Below are 14,572 nucleotides of genomic sequence, written 5' to 3'. Positions count from 1 at the left end.
CAGGAAAAACATGATAAAAAAATTGAAATATTTCATCATAGAAACGTGAGTTGAATACAACACAAATTGAATTGAGTATGACATCCCTTTTCTTGTTTTTTTCTGGTAAAATGCAAAATGTAAACTTCTTTAGGCTATCATTTTGTGGATTAGCAATCGCAATTGTTTTACCGGTGGTGTTATCGAACAGTTTGTTTTTTAATTGCTCAATTGCTTTTAAGAAAATGCAACTCCAAGGTTATTTTACTGAAATACTAACATGCCCTCTTATCGTTCTGATTTAGTCATGCCCCATGGTCGGGTCTCTGTTTGGGAAAGGCTGGTCTACTTGTGACTCCAAGAGCCAAGAAGAAATCTGCAGGCTTGAGAGTGTTTTCCATTCAGGCCACAGTGCTGTTGAATGCGCCGGTCACTGAAATTTGATCTCCAACCTCCGTAGACATGTTTAAATCTAGACTTAAGACATACATCTATCCTGTAGCATACGATTGATGCCGTCATCATACTTTTTTTTCTCCTGTCCTTTCCATCTGCCTGGCTGATGGCGGAGTGAGGGAGAAGGACAAACCTGGATGAGTCAGCGGACAAGCACAAGAACCTGAAGCTTAGACATGTCATCATCTGCTTTGATGAACTGGCTGAAATAAGAAGCTTTATTGTTTCCTTAAACAATTGTAGGTATTACCTATGTTTATTGTTGATAGAGACATTGTTGTGTGTATTGCTACCCAATGCAACAATTATTGCAGCCTACACATCTGCAGTGTGAAAGGGGATTAATTCTTGTGTGGGCCCTTCTCAGGGTTTCTTATTTTTCTTTTAAATGAATAAATGAATCAATGAAAAAAATCATTGGTATTTATTGTCTTCATACAATAGCACTATATGACAAAGCTGGAGGGTTTCTCCTTTCAGGGCTATGTAGCAATCCTCAGAGTGAGCAAGGTCTCTGTGATGAGTAAAATACAACAGTCACGAATGTAGCGGTTTCTCATGAGTTATAGCTCAAGGTCATCCATTTAATGGGTAATGTATCGGGTGTTGGTGAGATATAGGCTGAGTCCCATTCTTCGCACTTTCACTCGCTATGTGCCCTAGTCACTCGGTTTGCGCGTTCACGTGAAAATGGGGTGTGTCCCGATACTCTCAAGACCGAGGCAGAAGTGCCCTCAAACCATGTCGTAGCCACTTCAAGACCGAGGGGGCTCTCGACCTCACTTGGCGGCGAAGTGACTACCCAGAAGGCTTTGCGAATTCTCAATATCAACAAACATGCCCGGAAAGGAACCGCACAAATGTAAGTAGTTTTCCACAACCACGCATGTATTTGCAACAAAATGTATTGAGATATCTTAGTTAGACGTAAATGCAATAGAAAATCGTATTTTCGCGTTAAAACACGAACATTGCAAAATCGCTACTTTACGAAGTGCACTAATCTACCAAGGGAGCTGGCAAAAAAAAATCTTCACGCTACAAACTTTAAAGTAGGATAACTGGGCAGAAAATCACGGTTCAGCCCATCCCTGTTTTTATCTTAAACGAGTCGTCCTTTTACATCTACTGTACATGGCCAGTCGCTAAAGGAGCATAGTCAGAATACCGTTCTGAACATAAGCGCTTGTTTACTGCACACAATTTCGGGTGTCGTGTTTTATTTACAATATGATTCTTTCATGTGAGATCAGAATGCATTAGTTTTCATCATGCATTATGAGTAATGTCTCCGAATTTCACGTGGAAATACAGTTGAAACAAACTACTATCACATAGTCCACTGCCTTCTCTGTAAACACATATTAAGTAAACTAATTACCTTCTCAAAATGTTGTCCAAATGTGGAGACAATTCTAAAGCATATGTGATGCTGGCCAATAGAAGGCTCATACAGCCATAAGAATAACATGTCAATTTTGTGTATCTATTCACTATCAAATAATTATCCAGAACACATCCTATAATTTCCTGTCTCACATCAACTTGCTGAGCATCCTATACTCAGTTGTTTTTGTACAATACATCAGCATTAAGTAATTCTTGTTTTTTCCACCCAACCTAAAGGCCACTGTAGAACGTCCCGTGGAAGAGCTGGTCACCATCACAGCTACCACGCCATCCACACCACCGGGCACGTCGTTGGCACCTTCTAATCCGGCGCCAAACCCCAAATCACCCAGAAAAAAAAGGAAGCACGATACACTCCTTGACTTTTTGAAAGCGGAGTCTGCCGGAGTGAGGAAAAGGCTCGAAGAAACTGTGGCCAAAACTGAGCGGTTCCCGTCCTTTTTGGGAAGCTCGTGGACAAATTTCCAGAACAGTGACATCTCTGCAATGTTTCCCTTTGTTTTATAAAAGGATAATATTGTTTTTTTTATTAAGAACTCAATGAAGTTCCAGTTTGTGTTTTCCAGCTTCATGGAAGTATTGGTATATTTTTGTTAAAATTTGTGACACATTATTTACTATTATGTATTTTGGCCCAATGTGAGTTTGTTTTTCTGAAAGTAAACTATTATTTAAGCTGGAGTGATTTGTAGTTGTTTTCTTTCCAACAGTCACATAGTTCACACACAGTATCTCACATCATTATGAAATAAACCACCAAGGTGTTACTCAAAATGAAGATGTTTATTGAATAGTAATGCAGAAAAGCACATAATGCAAATGTGGGTCTGACTTAAAGAGCCTAAATATGGCTTTTGGGCAATTTATTCCATATTAACTGTGGACAATTCTTTGTACGGTGGACCTGGGAACCCTGAAGACCCGTGACACCACACGGTAGGACAGAGCGTGGGCCAGCCAGTACACGTAGATCAGGACCTCCAGCCACGGCCCTGTTCCCTCTTTAGCAGCTCATGCAGGGCCCACATAACCTAACCTTCTTGCTCAACCTTAAGTCCTGAATGAGTTCTGACTCCACATCCAACCATAAGCACAGGATGGGAACATTCCTGTCCAACCTGTCCACGCTTATGGGACAGCCACTCTGGAACACAATAGATAACAATTTAGACATAAAAGTGGGCATAGAAAAGAAAAAGACCGCTTTAACTGTGATGTAAGCATCATGAAAAAATGTTGAAATGACCTTTTTTATATCCAATGACAACTCTTTTGAATTAAATTCCTTATGAACTAAGGTTTTTGGGTCGTACAGGGAAGTTCGGTGACGATATTATGTCAGCTTAAGGGTCAGGTGGACTGTTCTTGTGTTTGTTTACTTTTCGTCATGTCACACATTCAAAACCCCTACTATATGTCATAAAATGGCATTAAGATACTAATAAGTAGATTGCCATTTATGTCTACACAAACATAGGGTATTATGTGAACGTGCATTGTATGTTAACTCTTACTGTATTTGACCGAACGGGTCATTTTTTTTAATGAGTGTACGTACCTTGTAAAGATGAATCAGCACTACATAGCGCCAAAGCTGTCTTCAGTATAGCACATTTCTCCTCCGTTGATTGGAGACACGGAAAAGATGATGAGCTTTCAGGCAATCGGTAATAACACAGCTGTAGCGGGCATTTTTAACGTTGCACGAACTCTCCAACTGACACACTACGTTGAGACTCGAGTTGTTTACATGTGACGTAGGCCTATACGTCACTAAGGTCTACAGCCAATTAATATTACCGCCATCTCCTGGACAGGGGTGGAACCTTGCAAGTCTTGTCCAAACCTTTTCCACTTTGCACTCCACTCGATGAGGGCACTCCTCTATCGAGGGACCTCACTGGAGGGTTCTCGGGGCCGAGTGAGAGAAATGGGATTGGGCCATAGACTCAGCAGGGGTGGCCTAAACCTGTAGCCGGCCCGGCTGTTTCGTCCTCTCTGGATGCTGCCTTTGTTTATGCAAGGGCCCGATAACAATCCACCGAGCACTTGGTGGTCTTGCCAATTTGTTTAGGATTTTGTATCAATGTCAGTAGCCGTTGTCCAAACGCTCATGTCGGTTGTATTGCCATAATGCCAATGTATGCATAGATACAGTCCACAGGCAGACATACTAGGTACAAGAAAATGCACTGGAATGGAGGGCCAAGATCCATTGCATCTGTACGTGCCGTCGATGGGTTTTTGAGTTCTTCCTTGCCCACAACTAGGTTTCAGGACAGAGGATGTTATAATTTTGGCCTGTGCAATTCATTTATCAATATGTTTTGTGATTAGTGAATACAAATTAAGATTTATTTATTTTATCCCAGAAGGATCTTAAGCCAAAAGTGCCCCCCTGGCGCAGACCGACATTTATTCTACCAAGATCGGACTCGTAAGTGAAACGGGGATATGGAACTTTTTTCACTCCAAAATGTATGACTCCCTCTCAAGACTTCCCCCATCCCCATCCCTTCGGCTTGAAGATCTACCTGCCAGCTGCCGCCAGTCGCAAGGAAAAGATGGGCTTTGTTGGTTTTGTGAAGCCCACCGACAAGACCCCCCAGGAGACGTCGGCTCTCCTGTAGCACCAGCCTTCGTCTTATCCACTCGGCTGCACATGCAATCTGTTTTTTATATTACCAGCCTGTATCGCTGTACTATGCACTATAGAACAGCAATTGAGCAGGAAATTAAGTTAAGGGATCGCTATTTGCTGGAGGAGAACAAGCTGGCTCCCCTTTCCCCCCCGTACAAGGATCATTAAATATCAGGCCCGTTTCTGGATGAATACTCCCTCGTTTTCTTCTTTCATCTCTCCTTTTAGCTTTTGCTTTTTCCTCGCCCCCACCTTGCTCTTCGTCTTTGGAGTCAAACATCCTAATGGAAGTTTTAAGAGACTGATGTGTTTTAAGCAAGTGGCTACTGAAGGATTGAGACCATTACGATGGGGAAATTGTTTATTTCCTTTTCGTCTACTCGTGTAGACCCGCCCCTTCCCCCACATGCTTCATTCCTCTCCCCCCTGTTTTTATATTTTATTTTTGATGATTGCCCAGCAATCTTTTACATTTCATTCTAACAATGGGCTTTCCTTTAGTAAGCTTCAACCCAAAAAGTTTTTGCGTTTAACCAAGGCTCATGTTGTCCTCATTTTGGGACCGTCTTTGTATATTTTACTCAGGTTACATGGATATGTGAATAAATGCAACCTTTTTTTTTCTACTATTGCGACCAATCTAAAAAAAAACCCAATATTTAAAATTAAATAAACTACATTGCGATTAATGGGATTGTTTCTGGGTTTTAACAACACAGTGGTGTGTCATTTTGACCTGAAGACAACAGGAGGGTAAATTATTTCACAGCCAATGACAGCTATAATTCTTAAAGATCCGTGTTTGGTTCAGTGCTGTTAAAGGCATTAAAAGTCAATTTTCTGTGGAAGAAGCCTGGAACTGAATGATTTAAATTCAATATGACTTGCAGCAATCATTGACCAGGGATAATAGTATGTAGTGGCACAAGTGCTGTTCTAAGAAAGGGAAAAAAAACAGGCACAAATCTCCTGTTTAGGCCACCACTCTTAGCAATAGTCGACCAGTGACAATGGAACACTGCCAAAACAGTGGAGTTAATTTTAGGAGGAATACAATGGTTCGTTCCAGAAGCCTGTATCAAAAAAGCAAAACAAATGCACTTAGCGGGTCCGTTTTCTCAACAATAGTTAACCAGGGATAACGGAACACAGCCGATACCATCCATTTCCTATTAGACAGCACACCTCAAGACAAAAGTTGGCGGCCTCTCAAGTGCAGTTCATTTTAGGTAGAACTATAGTAATCGCCCAAAAAAGTGGTGGCCTAAAAAAAGTGTGGCCTGCCGCAAAATGCGAAAAGGAAGAGTTAATCGGGTAATAGTTTTCTACCCGTGATGCACTGAAGCCACAATTAAATAATTTATAGTTCACTTAACTCAAAGAATAAACCCTTTTGACGGGATCAAACATTTGTTTGACAAATAAAAGTACTAGAACATATTTGTTTTTCTTTTCTTTTTTCAAATATGTACTGTAATAAGACAAGGGGGTAAGATTTAGCCAATTAGAATGTTGAATACAGGGATGTGATTTGACCAAAGTGAAATTATCTGAAAATTAGCGGGGGGGGGGGGGGGGGTGATTGCTAGCTGGGGGGGGGGGGGGGGGAAACCAGGTAGGACCAGGGCAGTGCCCTGGTGGGGGGAAAAGTGGGGCGAAGCCCCCCCCCGGAGCTCATGGGTTTTTTTAAGTACTTTCAATGCACTCAGATGACAAAGAAATAGACAAGACAACAGCATAAATTTTCAATGTATATTGAACTATCCCATATAAAATTACAGTTTAAGTCAACTCAAAATCAGTCACATTAAAAAACATTTCCCCAACGCCACTATCTTAATTGTAAAGAAGATGGTTCCAGTGGCAAGGGAGACCCTAGACGACCGGCATCTTTCTACAACTGCAGGCGGCTAACGGGATCCAGGTCTGTAGGAAACCGCCTCAAAGCGTGCCGCCACCAGCTTTTGGGATCACTCTTAGTCTGGACTCTACCCTTCGACCTGTTCGGCTTGGGTAACCCTACCAGGAGTACGAGACTCCCGCCGACATAGCTCTGGGGGTCATGGAGACGCGCAAAGTGCCCCACCACGATAAGGTGGTGATCCGTCGGGACACAGCTAAATCCATTCACATGACCCAAACACTACTTCCTCCTAGACTTCATTGCTTTGGAATGGGTCTTTCTAGCCTGCTTCTGTGCAGCTTTGATGGTTCTTCTTGAGGCAGCCTTGCTCATTTGGGTGTCCTGTTTCACAGCAAGTTCTGTTCGTTTTGCAGACAACATAGCTGCTTCTGCATCCTTCTCCTCCCTGTACCTTTTGGAGGATGTCCTCAGATTTAGGCACAGTATGGACTGCACAGGATCCATCAGAATGTCTTTCCTTCCAAAATGGCTGACAGAGGTGGTATTTCTTGCTCTTAGGGCATATTTTACAGTCTGGATAGAACTGTATGTGGCTATGTCCATTCTGCATGCTTTGGGGTTCAGGACATCACCCATGACACTAAAAGCCCCCTCTACTTGCGGCCCATGGAAGCAACTCATGAGAGCCTTCACCATCTTGGCCAGGGTTGGGTATCTTCCAACAGCAAAGACTTGGGCCCACCAACGATCCAGTGCAATTGCCTTCCCCTCTGAGTCCAAAGCAGCGTATCCAAGTATTTGATAAATGAAAGTACAATAAGTATAGGCCCTACAGTAAAGTGTTGGTGTAATGTACACATGAAAATCTATTATTGTAATTGTTAAATATTTATGGCCATTTTTATTACGTTATAATATTTTCGGAAAAAATGGGAAAACTGTCAAATAAATTTGAAAAGTTTACCACCTACCTCAAAATTCACGACTCTATCAGCAACTGGTACAGGTTGTTGGGGTGGATCACGTCTCTTTATTACCGCTTCCGATTGTGATGTCAATAAGGGATGGAGGCCGTAAAGTTTTGGAGTTTTCGTTTGGGCACCGAAACTTCCAGCGATGGAATAATTTGTCGTTCTTGACTGGAGTTCTTTCACGTGTTTTTTGCTCTTTGCGTGACTTTCAAGAGCTTTGAAACCTCTCCCACCATAGTCGATGGTATCATGACACCAAATGCAAAGTGCTTTCCCGGCACGATCGATCTTCCGAATAAAGTCATTGAACAAATTCGTCACAGTCTTCTTTCCAACATTCGTAGATAATTCCTTCTCCAACCAGTCCCATCGAAACTTGTTTTTTACAATCTTATCAATTTCTTTAGCTCGCGGAGCATCTTTGCGTTCGATCACGGACATCTTTCTTTAAACACCCGGCAAAAACGTGTGAGAAATGAACAATGGCACACTCCTATAACAAGCGCGTTTATTGGTCAACACGAGACTTCAACCAATCGCAAGTACGTTTCATTTCAGTTACGGAAACACTCAAATGGCATGCTGTCGAGACGAAATCGTTTTTTTTTACCAATTAAAACACCGGAAATTTTAAAATTTTATTTTTGGAGATAAAAAAAGCGGAATTCCGCGAATTAGCGGAAAAATCACATCCCTGTGAATATAATGCCTAATGCAAATATGTGACTGTGAAGTGATGACACTCTGAAAAGTAGACTGTGTAATAATAGCAAGGGATATATTTTCATGATCAGTGTTGGTCCTTCATAAGTATTCCACAATTAATAAGTTTGTGTATGTGGTATAATACTAGCAATTGTAAAATATATGATTTCAATTCCTTTATATTAAAGGGACAGGGTAGTGTGTATTTTTTTTTACCATTAGATGTCACTGTGTTGTATTATGCAACCGAAAACGAGTGCTAAAACGCACATTAAGAATACAAGCTAGGGAGAATCAAAAAGAAAAAACTACATCATTTTTCTTCAATATTTTTTTCAGCCCTGCTTTTTGCGAGGTTTGGTTGACGATTATGTCAACTCCTACTAAGTGAAGCTGATGATATGTAAAATAAATGCACTTGTGTTGAACTACAAAAATTAAAAAAGACATGCGAGTTTATACGAGAGTATATAGTATGTATTTTTGCATGTCATTGCATGATTACGGCTACATTCCTTGGCTTCGTATTACATAATAATCACGAGCTTTCTTTCTATAGTTATCATGGTTTTGCTTCTCCCTTTAGCGTCACTGCAAGTCTTGCATCCCATAGCTAAGCAAATTGTTTCAGAAAAAGTAGACTAAAAAAAGATAGAAAAGGCAAATTTTGGAAATTCTGCCAATATCAAATGGGTATCCTAATTACACCAGGTCGCAAACCAATAGTAGACGAGCATTTAATATGACGTTGACCAATGGCAATAGCAAAAATGCTCGTGTATTTAAGTTTATTCTTAACTTATAATTCAAACAAGACTTGGGTTTTTTACCACTCGAAGGTGCTAGATCATACACACCTTTCACTTAGGGATGTCAAACTCAGGTAGGCTCTAGGGCTGGATCCAGACTCGCTGTTCTCAAGCGGGTCGGATCAGTAAAATAATGTCAACTGTGAATTTTAAGCTGTGTTTTTTGATAATATGATTATTTGACATTAGTAACCTACCTACATATTCTAATCATGAATGACAAGGGATATTTTCTAGATGCAACGTATTTGTTCAAAAACATTGGAAAAAAAACATTTTCATTTTGGGCATTGAACGTGTTAACCGGTTTGTTTTAACTGTTGAGTGAATGCAATTTTACTCCTGAACCAACTCACCACGCTATACAACTTCTGCCTTTTAGCGGCTTGAGGAAGCATTTGCTTTGCATTTATCTAAAAAGGTAATAACTTTTGCTAGACATTCCAGGAAGACTCGCTTCTTTTTTTTGACTTACTCAGAAATCCATGGCGGGCCGGTGTTCTGTCGAAACGTCCTACACTGTCGAGACGTTTTACTGTTGGCTGTTTTGACAGCCATTTGTTTTTTCTATAATCAACTTAGACCAGCCACGATGAAATTAAGAAATATTGAAAACAGAACTTTTACGGACGATATAAAACAAAGGATGGCATGCATGATGAACTGGATATAACTGAACTGGACTGCCAACACAGAAGCTCTATGCAGGAAAGGACAAAGCCGACTGTATTTCCTCAGAAGGCTGGCGTCCTTCAACATCTGCAAAAAGCTCCTGCAAATGTTCTATGAGACTGTTGTGGCAAGCGCCCTCTTCTATGCGGCAGCGTGTTGGGGAGGCAGCGCTAACAAGAAGGATGCCCCTCGTCTTAATAAACTGGTGAGGAAATCGGGCTCTGTTGTGGGCACAGAGCTGGACAGCCTGACAACTTTAGCTGAGAGACGGGCACTGAAAAAGCTGCGGTCAATCATGGACAATTCATCACATCCACTACACAGCATCATCTCCAAAGGAAAGAGCAGCTTCAGCGACAAACTGCTGTCACAGTCTTGTTCCACGGACAGACTGAGGAGATAATTTCTTCCTCATGCAATGAGGCTCTTCAACTCCACCCGGGGAGTAATAGCCCACATTAAACCCCACCCCTACATTTGCATATTACCCTATTTTTATTACTGTGTGTATTTTCCGTAGCACTATTTTAATATTTTAGAAGAAAACGTTATATTGGGTATTTTTGTATTGTATATCTTTTATTTTATTATTTTATTTTTCAACACAAGGATACTGCTGGAGGTGTGAATTTCCCTGCGGGGATGAATAAAGTATCTATCTATCTATCTATCTATCTATCTATCTATCTATCTATCTATCTATCTATCTATCTATCTATCTATCTATCTATCTATCTATCTATCTATCTATCTATCTATCTATCTATCTATCTATCTATCTATCTATCTATCTATCTATCTATCTATCTATCTATCTATCTATCTATCTATCTATCTATCTATCTATCTATCTATCTATCTATCTATCTATCTATCTATCTATCTATCTATCTATCTATCTATCTATCTATCTATCTACATACACTGCGTAGTCAACAGAGAACTTGCTAGTAGGCTACTGTAGGAAAACAGCAATGTCAGAAAACAGTATTTCGTAGTAGTCAAAGAGTTAAATAAAACTAAAAAAAAACTAAAATCACTAGTAGTCACTGCTTTCAACTGAATGTTTCAATGCTTTCAAAGGCACACATGATAGATAGGACCAAACGCATATTTCCTGGGAAATTGCTCTCAGCGTTGTGGTGGGCATGAACACTGGGCCTCAGTATGGCCTCTCAATGGGTAGGAAGGGATTTTAGAAACCTGGATAAACCGATGGGCAAGATCTGGCTTGAGGGCCGTATATTCGACAAGCCTGCTTTACCTAATTAATACCAAATATTTATAGGAACATACATAGAAAGATTGCCTGTTGTGCCACATTTCCTGTTCAGAATCCCGTTTCCTCAAGGGAAGGGAAATACCCGTCTCCAATAAGGTCGTAATGAATAGCCTGATGAGTGTCTGGCAGAAGTGAATTATGGGTCGGATTCCGAGAGCACGGTTGAGCGTCCGTGTACGTGCACATTTGCTAGTTAGAAGCTCATTTGAGCACATGTAGCAATTCATTCCATTTGAGTGTAAAAGACATTAAAGAAAAAAAAGGAATTATCCAATCCTGTCACAGGGCCTCACCGAATCACCTTTCCTATCGTATCGGTATGAATTTCATTTATAGAGGTCAAACTGAACACATGGGACGGGAACAAAAAAATAGCTTTGCGATAAAGGGACAGATTAAATAAAAAAAAGGAGTGAAGGGAAATGAATAGGAGTTAAAAAAAAAGCGAAGATGGGCGCACTGAGAGACAGCTTGCCTGGGTTGGAGCATATTGAGGGCAGCAGGTGGAAAAAGTGGCACAGTTAATTAAAACGCCCGTCTTAATGTCTCAGCACGTCACTCTGGCGAGGGGGGCAAGGAGGGCATCCATCCAGGCATCGAGATTGCGAGCCAGCCAGACGGCCCACTAGGCCACATGTCAGACAAGCCCTGACATTATGCCCTACACCCTTCCCTGGAAAAAAGAATCACAGTCTCGCACTTGCCTGCTTGCTCTTGTTTGCACTCGCTGAAAGAAACCAGCATGGATCTACTGACTAAGAGACTCCGTTTTGGCGATTATAATACAGAATTCCCCTGGGTTATGGCGTTATTACCTCACGATGTGGAATAAAAAAAAATCCGGCCCCTCGTTAAAGTAACCACTATAAGATATCAACAGGGTTGGGTAGGGTAACTTTAACTTGATTACTTTCAATTACTTTTGGATTACTCCAATACCAAATATGCTAATAAAAGACAAAAGAAACTAAATATGAATAAAATTATGACTCACAACACGTGGTAATCTTTCTCTCCTGGCTTTGATCTCCGGCAAAACTAACATGAAATGCGACAGAAACAAAATTAAAATAAATCCAAACAGCTTGCCAACATCATTTTTGCCGTTCCATGTATTCTGTTACTATCCAAGCCTATTCATATTAAGTTTAGTTTGTCTTTTATTAGCATATTTGGTATTGGAGTAATCTAAAAGTAATTGAAAATAAAAGTAACCCTACCCAACCCTGGTGGCAGCTCTTTTTGTTTTCATTTTTTCCGGCTAAAAGTAACAGCACCCGTGCGGCCGAGGGCCAGTATCCGTGGTCGATTTTTACAATAAGCGGGGTAGTCAAGTAGTCAAGTTAAAGTAACCCTACCCAACCCTGGATATCAACAACAAATAAATATAAACAAAATTCTATTTCCGCAGTGTTCGTGCATATGATGAGTTATATGATGCCTGTCTGCTACTTGATATAAACTGCTGGTCTGCTATTGATTTGCGTCACAGCATCATGAAGAGGCTCATATTCTATTGGTTCAAGTCCGTCCCAAAATTATTCCTTCCTTTTTCCATGTTCAGTCCAAAATCTCGTGTATAAAACTTGAATTTGCTCAGCTTTGGGTCCCAACATTTCCAGTGATGCTAAAAGGACAAGTAAGAAGATGCTAGCCATGGAATGAAGCTTGAAATAGAAAGAAATATGGAAAAGTTACATGCACACTGTTTTCTTCTTTTTGCATGCCCAAAATGATTCACATCTTGAGAATTCTGTCTGCTATTGGTCGACATCCTCTTAGGTGCTGGTCTGCTATTAGTTTGCATCACAGCCTCATGTAAATGGCGATATGCTAATAGAGGAACTACCTCCCACAATGTATTTCTTTACATTAATTTCCAAAAAAACTTGGATTTGTTGAGCAAGGGCTCCCAAGACCTTTAGTGATGCTAAAGGTAGCAGGAAGAACAGAACAGAACAGAACAGAACAGAACAGAACAGAACAGAATAGAATAGAATAGAATAGAATAGAATAGAATAGAATAGAATAGAATAGAATAGAATAGAACAGAACATAACAGAATAGAATGGAAAATTCCTACAGATTTCAGCCATTGTAAAGACCTTGTATATGACGACTGACATCTCTAAGATTCCTGCCAGTTATTGGTCAAGGTCAAAAAAGATACTGCTCTGTTATTGGTTTGCATAACAGCATCATTTAAGTATCAATATGATATTGTCTAAAGTCTCTTCTGAAATGCTTCCTTCCTCTCTCTTTTCATTTAGTTCAGAATCCTGTGTAACAAACTTGAATTTGTTTAGCGATGGATCCCAACACTTGCAGTAATGATATAGGGATAAGCAAGGAAATGAAAACCATGGGATTAAATCGATATAAACTAAAATGATTAAGGCACACATATTGTTCCCCTTAGTAAGGAATTTGGCTGTCCCCATTCTATCATCAAGACAAATATGAAGAACAAGTAGGCAATTAAAAGACAGTCGTCCTAGAGCATGACAATTATCTTAAGTGGAAGATTTAAATCTGGTTTCATTTTGAATCCCCATGTCTTCATTCACCTCTGCATCCTTAAACTAACTCCACTGTACCAGCTGAAGTCATGTCCCACCCATGGAAAATACAATCTAATTTTCCATTCAACATACACACATATATTATTTATAAGAATTACTTACTGTATAATTGTATTTACTAATGTTTAATATGTAAGCTTACAGTGCACTAGTATACTTTTTCCATCCATTCATCTGGGGTCAGAGAAGCTGCCTCAGCAGGGAAACAGGGAAATCCCTATCCCCAGCCACTTCATCCAACTTATCTGAAAAGAACCTGAGGTGTTCCCAGGCCAGCCTAGAGGCGTAGTCTCTCCAGCGTGTCCTGGGTGGTCCCCAGGGCCTCCTGCCGGTGGGACATGCCCTTAACACCTCCTTATCAGATGCCCAAGTCACCTCGGCTGGCTTCTCGAAGCACCAGGAGCAGGGGCTATATACTGAGTCCCTCCCGGATGACCGAGCCTCTCACTATCCTTCCGTGAGCTGATACTTTATTGTGGTGGAGGGCTTGTATGTCCCAATAATGTGTGAATATGTGACCCTAGATTACAACTCTACCGTAAAAGAAGCTAGCTTTTAACATAAAATATGAAGCTAAGTTTCAAAGAATAGGGCAGTTTTTGTAGTGAAAGTTTGCGACCCTAGTTTGTAATAGAAGAAAAAGCAAAATATAACTATTTTATCATTCAATGTGTCAATATGTGACAGTAGAGTATTACTCTGGTGTAGAAGAAGCTAGCTCTAAGCTTAAAATATGCTTGTGTTAATTTTCAGCCAATTTTGGCCTTGAAAGATCGCAATTCTAGTTTTTAATAAATAACGATAAAAATAATAAGAAACAAAAAGTAAATACTTCTTATTATTTTCTTCATTGTTTAAATATTTGACCCTAAATGAAAACACATAGAAGAAGCTAGCTTTTACTTTAAAATCGTTTTAACTAAAATACGCTGCTAATTTTCAGACAGTTTGGGGTTTGGAAGATTCCTATGCTAATTTTAAGTAGAAGAAGAAGATAGCAATTCAAACTATAGCAAAAAAAATGTATCTTTCAATGTTTCAATATGTGATCCTTGAGGCCGACTCTGGCATAAAAGAACCTAGCTTTTATCTAAAATATCCTGCTAATTTTTAAAGAACAAATCTGTTTTGGGATTAGTAGATTATAACTCTAGTTTACAGGACAAGATAATCATGCAAATAATAGCAAAACAACAACAGT

General features: G+C 40.1%; 2 long non-coding RNA genes across 2 annotated transcripts; one reads left to right on the top strand and one right to left on the bottom strand.

Annotated features, from left to right (window-relative positions):
- Positions 1-1,051: 1,051 nt before the first annotated feature.
- On the top strand, positions 1,052-2,526 carry LOC148365920 (uncharacterized). Its single transcript, XR_015850525.1, has 2 exons — positions 1,052-1,297; positions 2,062-2,526. It is a non-coding gene; the product is annotated as an uncharacterized LOC148365920 (long non-coding RNA).
- An 83-nt stretch (positions 2,527-2,609) lies between these two features.
- Positions 2,610-3,786, bottom strand: LOC148365919 (uncharacterized). The gene is made up of 2 exons (XR_015850524.1): positions 3,404-3,786; positions 2,610-2,989 (listed from the first exon to the last, which is right to left on the bottom strand). It is a non-coding gene; the product is annotated as an uncharacterized LOC148365919 (long non-coding RNA).
- Positions 3,787-14,572: the final 10,786 nt, after the last annotated feature.

Source organism: Urocampus carinirostris, chromosome 5, assembly GCF_059441175.1.
Source record: "Urocampus carinirostris isolate Australia breed hairy pipefish chromosome 5, RoL_Ucar_1.0, whole genome shotgun sequence".
Taxonomy (NCBI): Eukaryota; Metazoa; Chordata; class Actinopteri; order Syngnathiformes; family Syngnathidae; genus Urocampus; species Urocampus carinirostris.
This window is presented reverse-complemented; position numbering and strand designations above follow the sequence as displayed.